Source organism: Pinus tabuliformis, chromosome Q (genome assembly GCF_031772625.1).
Source record: "Pinus tabuliformis cultivar Carrire ecotype Pingquan chromosome Q, CPIR1, whole genome shotgun sequence".
NCBI lineage: Eukaryota > Viridiplantae > Streptophyta > Pinopsida > Pinales > Pinaceae > Pinus > Pinus tabuliformis.
The window spans coordinates 1,207,417,355-1,207,428,756 of record NC_142296.1 but is presented as its reverse complement, the minus strand read 5'-3'; the positions used below and the strand labels follow the sequence as shown (position 1 = coordinate 1,207,428,756).

General features: G+C 37.0%; 1 pseudogene; it reads left to right on the top strand.

Annotated features, from left to right (window-relative positions):
• The first annotated feature begins 7,852 nt into the window (after positions 1-7,852).
• On the top strand, positions 7,853-11,035 carry LOC149224111 (sphingosine-1-phosphate lyase-like; annotated as a pseudogene).
• The last annotated feature ends 367 nt before the right edge of the window (positions 11,036-11,402 follow it).

The window sequence follows — 11,402 nt, the reverse complement described above, 5'->3', positions numbered from 1 at the left end:
AAACGAATTGAAAAACATGCTAAAACGAATTGAATCAAATGACATGAAAATTGCCTGTGGGCTAAATTTTCAATTCAACTAGATTCAATAAAACTTTATGAACTTTCACGTTTTACCAATGTAAAACATGATAAAAGGAATTGAATCAAATGACATGAAAATTGACTGTGGGCTAAATTTCCAATTCAAGCAGATTCAATAAAACTTTATGAACTTTCACGTTTTACCAATGTAAAACATGCTAAAACGAATTGAATCAAATGACATGAAAATTGCCTGTGGGCTAAATTTTCAATTCAAGCAGATTCAATAAAACTTTACGAACTTTCACGTTTTACCAATGTAAAACATGCTAAAAAGAATTGAATCAAATCACATGAAAATTGCTTGTGGGTTAAAGCAGATTCAATAAAACTTTATGAAATTTCACGTTTTACCAATGTAAAACATGCTAAAAAGAATTGAATCAAATGATATAAAAATTGACTGTGGGTTAAATATTTTTAATTCAAACAGATTCAATAAAACTTTATGATAAAACTTATTAATTCATAACTCCTGTGGGTAGGTTATGAAATTTTATCCTAATTAATCACATAAATATAATAAAAATTCCTTTGGGATAAAATTTATTATATTCAGTGTAATTAATTACAATTTTAATGTCTAAATATTCTTTATGTGATCTTGCGAATCAATATATAATTTTATTTAATTAAAGATGCTGTGGCTATTCTCTAATTAATTAAAATCATATGGATCACTAGACATTATTTTGTTGCATAAACAAAACTTAACCAGAGAGAAAAATAATGTTTACTGAAATGAGTAAGTCAAAATGACATTTTAATAAACTACATAAAACTGTAATAATTCTCCAGCAAAATCAAAAGCAGTCAGCATTACCGAAAATGACTACAAATTGATTGTTCAATTTATAAACTTAACCCGGAGATTGACTGAATCAGCTTTGATCTACTTTGCATTATGCAAATGCAGTTCGAAGACTAGCTGACTTGACTTCCCGTCCTTAAGTTTATAAAACAACAAAAATTGATGAGCAAACAAGCTATTTTGTTCACAAGATAATTAAAATCAAATTTACATTCCTTAATCTAACTGTCCCATAATTTATTTAAGACTAATTCTTAAATTAATTACAAAATGGGCTCTAAACAATTTGCTAACAAAACTGCAAATTTGAAATTTTATTTTATATATATTTATATAAAATTTCATGTGAGCCTCCAGCCCTTATAGAAAAGAAAGATTAAAAAATACTTTTAGTCTATTCTATAAATCTGATTATGTTGGGAATGGTATTTTGTCTAATGGTCTTTACTGCATTAATTTACAAAACAATGTCACATATGATTCAATGCATGTTCACACTGGCACTAAAAGACGATGGTTATTAACACTTCTTCATTAATAACACTTCGTCATTAATGATTGACAACACTTCTTCATTAATAACACATCTTCATTGATTCCCCTCTAGTCATGGTGAGCAATTGGTTTGCAAGCTAAAGAAGTCATTATATGGTTTAAAACAAGCATCCTGCCAATGGTATTTGAAATTCCATAATGTAATTTCTTCTTTTGGTTTTATAGAAAACATTATGGATCAATGTATATACCTGAAGGTTAGTGGGAGTAAAATTTGTTTTCTTGTTTTATATGTGGATGACCTTTTTGCTAGCAACCAATGATAAGGGTTTGCTACATGAGGTGAGACAATTCCTCTCTAAAAGTTTTGATATGAAGGATATAGGTAAGGCATCTTATGTCATTGGCATTAAGATCCATAGAGACAGATTTCGAGGCATCTTGCGTCTGTCACAGGAAACCTATATTAATAAAATTTTAGAGAGATTTCGGATGAAGGATTGTTCACCAAGTGTAGCTCCCATTGGGAATATTGGGACGATGTCAGAGTGATCCAGGTTTAGACCACTGGAGAGCTGCAAAGAAAGTAATGAGGTACCTTCAAGGGACCAACATGCTTATGTATATCCTGTTTGAGGCTGCTTTACATGGTGTATGGCTTAAGAATTTCATTTCTGGGCTTAGAATTATGGATTCTATCTCTAAGCCATTGAGAATATATTGTGATAATTCAGCTGCTGGTTTTATGGCTAAAAAAGTGGGAGTCGAAATAAACACATCGACATTAAGTATTTAGCTATAAGGGAACGTGTTAAAGAAAAGAAAGTGGTCATTGAGCACGTCAGCACTGAGTTAATGATCACTGATCCTTTGACTAAGGGCATGCCACCATTTAAATTCAAGGATCATGTATTGAATATGGGACTTGGTTCCATTATGCAGTTTTTCATTGTATGGACAATGTTAATGAAATTCTTAATTATTGTGATGTTTTTTCTCATATTTATGTGCACCCTAAGTTGATTTGAGAAAATTCATTTAAGAAGGACCAAGAATAAACATAGGGTTTATTCATTAAGAAATTGTTGCCACATAAATTATAATAAGAATAAATACATAGTAATACATGGAAGATAATACTCGTCATTAGAGGACTTGTCGCCATGATTCATGTATCTATTACTTAATATAGATTATCAATGGTTTTTAAGTTGAGACATTAAGTTTGGAAGTATGGACCAAGTGGGAGAATGTTAAGCTCCATTAGTTTATGCAAAATTGCTGCCTAAAATTATGGAATTTAAACTGCAGTCTTTCCTTAACTTATGGAAACCAATTGCAGTAGTTTCCTTAAGTTAAGGAAATCAACTACAGCTAATAAATTTATTGTTAGGAGCTACTGAAGTGGTCCATTACTCCCATCTGGAGTTCTCTTCCTTGATCTGTGGGACATGTGACAGATAGCTATCAGAAGCTTGATGGAAGCTTAGCTATAAATTCATCTGTTTGGTCCCCAAGCTCATATCTCAATCCCCTTCAGTTTTACACCATCTAGCTGAGATAGCAGAGCTTGGAAGTGCCTTCAGATCTTTTGTGTTCTTTTTCTTTTTGCTTGGATTGAAGCTGGAGTGCTGAAGAAGAAGCTTGTGGACTGTGGCCTGCATCAATACATCACCAATGGCTGGAGGTAACTCGTATCCCTGGGCATTAAGTTTCAGTGATTCTTTTAAGTTCTTTCCGCATGCAGAATCGCTGTTTAAGTTTATTAGTTTTCTAACAATGATTATATTTTTTATTTCATGTATTTTCTTGAATTATAATTATATATTTTTTATTGTATTAAGGTTGGTTATTATATTTTAATAAGTATTTAATTATTAATGATAATGATAATCAATTTTGTTTAAATAAATTTCATTTATAATTTAAATTTAATTATATTATTGTATTTCCTTGATTGGGTTGAGAGACGATAATTGGGCATTGATGGATCTTTGCCATAGCCAAACGATTAATGAGAAAGGATAATGGGCGATCGATTGATGGCCCTCACATACTCGTCTTCAAGTGCAAGGTGGCAAAGTGCATGATAGACATTAATTGTTAGTGGACATGTTATCACAAAATCAGGCACTCAAGGCTGCCAATCAGCAAGATTTTATGTAACTATTTTAGACCAGGCTTTAGACTAAGGCTTAGCCTCCTTAGTCAGAGAGGGCTCTCTCACAGATTATTAATATGGACTACTGACAATGAAAGATGACTAACTCTTCAAAAAAAACACATGAAAATAAGCTGGCTGGACAAATATCAGATTGATTCTCATTGGGCTTATGGAGTCTCACACATTTCAACAAACAAAAACACCATCTTTTCATAGAAATCAGGGCTCTTTACATCTAATGTTCAAACACAACTTACATAAAACACAGTTTGCCAAAACATACTGGAAGTCAGAGCATGATACATGAGTTCTGAGTGATTATGCAATGACAAGACTGTAAAGGAACACTAAGAGAATAAACCACCATACATTTGAACAATAAGATCTATTGAGAATCCTGAGAATAAAACAACAATCATTTGCATTACTGAAATCTGCTTTACATAAACCAAAATGGACTAGTTCTCTATCAAAACATCCAACCCCAATTACATCCAAGTCTGATCCATATATAGGAATACATGCTTAACCACCTCGAGCTTCCTCCTCCAGCATGAGGGGAGCATCGAAGGTTGCTATTAACTATCCCTATCTACTGTGTAACTAATTCATTAATTACATAATTGCTGAACTGTAACTACAAAGGGTCCTAATTTATTCAAAACTCAAAATTTGTCCTCCTCGCATCATGCTTCCTTCCTGACTCTTTGACACATGTCTTCTTTCTGTTTTGGTCAAGATATCTTGGAGGAGAATACACTGAACAAGCTGGCTTTGGATACTGGCTGCGTAGATGGCTCATTAATCAATCAAGATAAGTGCCCTGTTTTCACGGTCCTTGTCTCCCATCATTCTTCACTACTTAAAGAACATGTTCCCCTCTCTTTAATTCTTCAAGAACAACGCATATCACCATACTCCCCAATGAGCTGGAAGCCTTGTGGACTGAACAGGTGTACAAACCAAAATCTCCGGTAACCTTAACCATAACCCTAACAATTCGGTCATAAAGTACCTTTAATGAAGCTTTAGCTAAAAACAAAATATTTCACCTTTCCCAAAATGTACATCTGTCATCCTCTGAATAGCTAGGAGAGTCTTTTATGGTCTCCCTTATGTTCTTGAGGCATTTCCTTCAAAAATTTGCTGACCTCATCATTAAATTCTTTGTTTCTCTTATAAAAAAGCACCTACAGCAGTTTCGTAGCGCACTACGAAACTGTTGTTTATGCTAAAACAGAGTACATTTGCACTAAAGTGTCTTTTGTTTGAACTTATGACTTTTCAAACTTCTTCTACAGGTGTCAAAGACTTAAGTAATCTCAAAATAGTGGAACTTAAACAAAATTGACCAAAACTAAGAATATCACCTTTTCCTCAAATCAGTGAGCTAGTTGACCTAGCTGTGTCTTCAAATTTGCAATCTCCTTCTTCAAAGCTTTGTTTTCAGCTCTCAGGGTCATGTTTATTTTCCTGATATGTTTAGCTTGTTTGAGGGCTGGAACCGTCCAGGTATATACATCAGCCACTGAATCTTCATGACTCACTAGGCTTCTGCTACCCTTTAACACAGCTTTTCTATAGTTGGCATACCTAACTGCACACTCCTTAATCACATTCTTTGTTTTGACAATTTCCTCTTTGGCTGCTCCCACTTGATTCTTTATGGCAATCACATTTCCTCCTTGGGTGATGATAACCTTTCTGTTCTTGTCTTTATGTTTGACTGCCTCCACTGTTTTGGTCAATACTTCAATTACCTCTGTTCTGGGTGACTTTACAGCTTTCTCTCCTTTATGCACTTTCTCCTTTACAGCTTCTTCTCCTTTATGCACTTTCTCAGCTTCTCTAATTTGTTTCCTTGTAGCTGGCCTTCTTGGTTTGAACATAAACTCCTCACTAGGCTCATCAAACCTTAATCTCTTTGAAGCTTTTGATTTCTTAGTGCTCTCACGAGAAGATTGGGTCAAATCAATATGCATGGGTTCAAGATGCACTGGTTCTTCCTGCTCAAATTCAATAGCCTCAAGTAAATCACTTAGGCTGGCCTTTGAAATTGGACTTTCCTCCACAGCTACTGATTTGCCCTTCTCTTTGCTTAATTGACCTCTTGTTTTAACTCTTGATACACTTTCAGACCCAGCTGATCCAGGTACCTCTTTCTTGTGCTTGACCTTTTCCTTTGATGATGACTGAGGTGGCTGAGGTGGCTCTTTAATAACCAAGGGCTTGACTGGTTTGTTCAACTGAGATTTAACCTTATTTTTCTCCCTAGCCTCCTTTCTAAGCTCAGCAATAGTAGGTTCCTCCACTGATTCTCCTCTTTCTCTAAGTGGCTGTGGGGTGAGGCCTGTCTTACTCTGGAAACCGGCCATATAGATGAAAGAATTCCAATCCCTACCAATCTTCTGCAAACCATCCAGCACTAACAGTTTAACTAGGCCATGGTGAAACAATGATGTCTCACAATCATCCTTCCTCAATTGGATTTTATCACACATCTTGCTGAGGCTACGAAACAAGTAAAATGGGAGGTCTATAGATGCTTTACCCGTAAAATGCAGCAACAACTTGAAATGATAGGAATAAACTTTGTTATATCTACCCTCACAAGTTAAATACTTTTGAATACAAGTAAGAAGCATAGCATAACTCTCCTTAACATAACTTCTAGGCACAGCTTTGGTTAAATCTTCATTCACATAGGCTTCCTTCAAGAATTCTTTACAGGGGCTCATATCAAATTTGAAATTTTTAAACCACTCCTGCCCCCCTCTAGGAATCTCAGTTACACTAGCAATAGCCTCTGGAGATACTGGGAATTCTAACATAGATACCTTGGAACTTAAGCCTGTAAAATTCAAGGCAAACTCTTTTGTTACCTGAGTGTGACCTCCCTTAAGCTTTTCACAGAAACTCCAGCAACCAGCGTCTTTAAAGGCCTTTTTAACACCTTCATCCCTCAATGCCAGGTCCAATCCTTCGGGCTCTGCCCTCTGACACCTTCCAGACCGATGCTCCTTCTTCTCCATTACGCTTTGAAATCTTTTGCACAGAGAAACACCGGCAGCCTCAACTCAAAAAGCAAGTTCAAATTTTAGAACGCAGGCTCGCTTGAAATGCAGCTCCTTTGAAGAAGAAACTCGGGTTCATTTCAATTCAAATATCTTAACATATAAGCTGGCCACTTCATGTAATGTTAATAGAACATCATGACACAACTATGCATGACAAAAACATTTGAATGGACTAAATGCACATGACTATGAACCTATTGGTGGAATGATGGCTCGTAAGTGCTTGGAAGGTACACTAACTGACAACAACCGACCGGACACAATGACTCATCCCCGGACATGATATTTTAGGATCTGCGCTGCAAAATCCCCGAATCCGCGATTTCGTAGCGCAGACAGTTATAACTTAGCGACATGTGCTGCGAAATGGCTGGCGCTACGAAAAGGCTAAAACATTATTGCGCTTCAAAATCAACCAATCAAACTGCGCTGCGAAACTGCGAAAAGGACAAATGACATATACGAGATAAGACATGTCTTAATCAATCATGATGGAGGATGACTAACGGTTTTGAAAATGATTCTCATCAATATCATTGAAAAACATGACCCCTAAGTGGTAAACATAGGATAACAACCATTTGACATCCATTTTTAACAATGAAACTTTGGACTCGACTTATATACATGTGACTGCAGTTCTAAGTGATAACAGTGGCTCCACTTGGGATAGTGTGCTCCTGTAGTACACTAAGAACTCGTAGAACCAGTGCCTTGTCCATAAAAAAAAAACACACACACAACTAGCAAGCATCCCTTTCAAGCTTTGTGGGCCTTCTCCTCGGGCTAAAGCTTTTATGTTCAGCTTGTCATTTATTCTTAACAAGAAACTTCATAAAACGGTTATATACAATGCTCATGAGATATTTGGCAGACTTTCACTGATTGTAATGCTTTAAGAAGATGTTTGTCAAATAAATTTTATAAGGCACTGGACCTGCGAGTTCTTAGTGTACCCCAAGGGCACACTATCCCAAGTGGAGCCACTGTTATCACTGAAAATTCTGTTTCCAAAAATTGCTCAGACTAGCTTAAGGACAAGGTGTTTTCGCAGCGCATAAATCCTTTAGCAGTTTCGTAGCGTAACCTGTTTTAGTGATTTCGTAGCGAAAAGCACCGACTTTGCACTGGCTGCGCTACGAAATTGGTGGAGCTATCCAGGATACTGTAGAATTAGAAACAAAACAAAATGACAAAAACTACTTAAGAAATGAAAGACGCGATGAAACTGTTGTCTGGCCTCAATGTTGAGTTGAGGAGCAAAGACAGTGGAAATGTCATCAACAAAGAAAATATTTTAATTGCTAAGAATGATGACATGCGAAATCCGTGTGAAACAGAGACTGCTTGTATTTCAAATAATGGACCTGTTGATGTCATTAGTATGAATGGTGGATTTGTTTCTTTCTTGAATAAGTGGGAGCAGGTTAATGAATTTTGTTTTGATCTGCATTTTAGTAATGCAAGTGAGGGAGATTCATCAGCAATGTTTGAAGTCCAAGGTTTGGCTGTTTGCTGGGAAAATTCTCCGGTATACTATCTTAATTTCTCTAGAAGTTTTTTTAAAGAGAAAGATGGATGTGCCACTTTTCCTAAGAGTGAGGCAACATTGACTGGAATGTCTTTGATGTTGCTGCCTTCAATTGATATTGAAGAAGCTATAGATATTTGTATTGTAGCATGGCTGTTTTGGCCAGATGAATGCTAGAGCAGAGAAGCAGTTAATGATGTTCAAGTTATTGTGGCACCTTTATAGCTACCAGATGCTCAAAAGGTGATTGAAGGGATTTTTAATACAACAACAGTCGAGCTTGATATAGTTGATAAAGATCATCTTCTACAATGTGTATCAGAGGTAGATGTTGTGACAAGCTTATTACCTGCCAGTTGCCACACGCCAAATTGCGCATGCATGCATTGAGTTAAAAAAAAGCATCTTGACACGGCAGGCTATGTCGGTAAAAACATGTTTATCTGGCTTTGAGCTTCTCAAAAGTCGAATTGCTGCTTTGTTTGTGGCTGGAATATACAGAGTTTTCTTAATATGGTTTGTAGTACATTATTGGTATCCTGGTCATTGCATTAGCTATACAGTGGTGGCTTCAGTGTTGTTAGGAGCGCGGTTAGTTGATTGGAGAGCAGGGCATTGGACATTATTAAGATCTGAAGCCACGCTGAGCCAGATAGAATGTAGAATCCGAAGGACATTTTTCACTGATAAATGAAGCATATTCCATGTTTTCTCACACCAACCCGCTGCATTTGAGCGTTTTCCCAAGTATAGCACGATTTGAGAGTGAGGTGGTAGCAATGACAGCAAGCATGTTTGGTAGTAGAGAAAAAGCATCTGGAGGACAAGTTTGTGGTAATATGTCTTCGGGAGGCACAGAAAGTATTATACTTGCAGTAAAGTCTTCACGGGATTATATGAAAGTCAAGAAGGGAATTATGAAACCAGAAATGATAATTCCAGAATCTGCCCATTCTGCATATGATAAAGCGGCCCAATACCTTAAAATCAAGCTATGGCGTGTACCGGTAAATGAAGATTTCCAAGCAGATGTAAAAGCAATCCAGCGTTATTTGAACAAGAATACGGTTATGATTGTTGGCTCAGCACCGGGTTTTCCTCATGGTATCATTGATCCCATCGAAGAACTTGGAGACTTGGTCTTGCGCTGGGGTATTTGCTTTCACGTTGATCTCTGCCTTGGAGGTTTTGTGCTTCCTTTTGCTCGCAAATTAGGGTATCCAATTCCACCTTTTGATTTCACTGTTCAAGGAGTAACTTCAATATCAGTGGATACTCACAAGTATGGCCTAGGGCCAAAGGGCACAAGTGTTGTGCTGTATCGCAATCATGAAATCAGAAAGCAACAATTTGTGGCTGTAACGGAGTGGTCAGGAGGTCTTTATGTTTCACCAACTATTGCTGGAAGCAGACCTGGTGGTCTTATTGCTGGTGCCTGGGCAGCTATGATGAGTGTTAGGGAGGAAGGATATCTGGAGGCAGTGAGAAAAGTAATGGAAGTATAAAAAACTTTTCAGGAAGGAATAAAGCAAATTCCAGGACTATTCATTGTGGGAAGACCAGACATGACAGTCATTGCATTTGGATCAGATAAGCTCGATATTTTTAAAGTGAATGATGTTCTGTCAACACGAGGATGGCATCTAAATGCTTTACAAAGACCTAACAGCATACACATATGTCTGACTCTTCAACATACCCTTATAGCAGAAGATTGCTTGAAAGATCTGAAAGAAGCAGTTACAACTGTGCAAGAAAATCCAAGTGCATTTGAAGATGGCATGGCTCCAATATATGGAGCTGCTGGAAAGATGCCAGACAGAGGGATGGTGCAGGATTTGCTGATTGAATATATGGACAGTAAAGCATCTTAAGTTCTTTCCCCTCGACACCAAAACAAAATTCATCACATGACTTTGGAACCCCTCTTACAAGTTCCAAATATGAACTTTTGATTGGAATTTACCCGTAGGAGGGGAAAAAACCAAAGAGGAAGATGTATCTGATTTTGTGAATGTCACATTTGTTACAAGGTAGCCCAATTCTCCTCACTATGATGGAACAGACACTCAGATGAACATTCGCATGACAAAGCTTGATTTCTTCTGCAACAGATGTACTGTTGTTTCTTTGATTGACTTTGGCATGGAACTGAGTGAATTAATGGAAGTCATATCTGAGAAAGCATCTCCACAGCATGATATGGCAGGTATTACAGTGAGGATGGTCACTGGTGACAATATTAACACAGCTAAAGCAATTGCAGCGGAATGTGGCATTTTAACAGATGATGGTGTTGAAGCAGAAGATCATAAACCTTCTGAGGCAGTTATCTTTTGTTCAGGGATAAAAACTCAAGACAATGAACTTCGTTTTAGCCTCTTATGTCAGGCAGCTATTGAAGCTCCAAAGATTATTAAGCTCTCAAGCAGTGAACACTTTAGTGGACCTCATGGGGAGGGTTTTATTTTCATTGTCAATGATTGGCATACATCTCTTCTTCCTTGTTACTTGAAGACAGTCAAATTTTAGGAGGAAGACTGTGTTTTTTAAATTACACAGCAGTTTCGTAGCGCGCTACGAAACTGCTGTAGGTGGTGATTTTAAACGCAGAGCTGCATACGAAAAGTTTTGGCTGGCACACCTGTCTACCAAGGAAGCCTCCAGCATATCAGGAGCATGGTGTTACCCTATTCTCTTGGGTTATTAAAGACTTAAAGTTCATGCTGCTGCATATTCGAAATGATGGGGGACCAGAACCGAAAATTTAGGGATATTTTCAGCCAATACAGAACAGATCAAAGCCTTCGGTATTCAAAGCCAGCATGGGACATTAATTGCCCATCTTATGCCATCTTATGCCATCTCAGCTGAACGAAGAGAAAGCCAGGTGTCAAAGCTGCAAGGAGGAATCTTCAACGAAGGAGATAGAATTAGAGATATAATTAAATTAGAACTTTTTAGAACTTCAGTTAGTGCTAATTGTATTTAATAGGTTAGTTCAATAGCGGATAGGGGTAATTAATGAGAATCATCGAGCTCCCCTCATGCTGGAGGTGGCAGCTCTAAGCAGTTAGAAGTATGTGTCTATATAGAGGAGAATGATCTATGTAATAGGGGGTTGGATGTTTTTTGAAGAAGACTGTTTGGTTTATGTATAGCAGATTTCAGTAATGCAAATGATGGTTGTTTCTTCTTAGGATTCACAATAGATCTTATTGTTCAAATGTATGATGGTTTA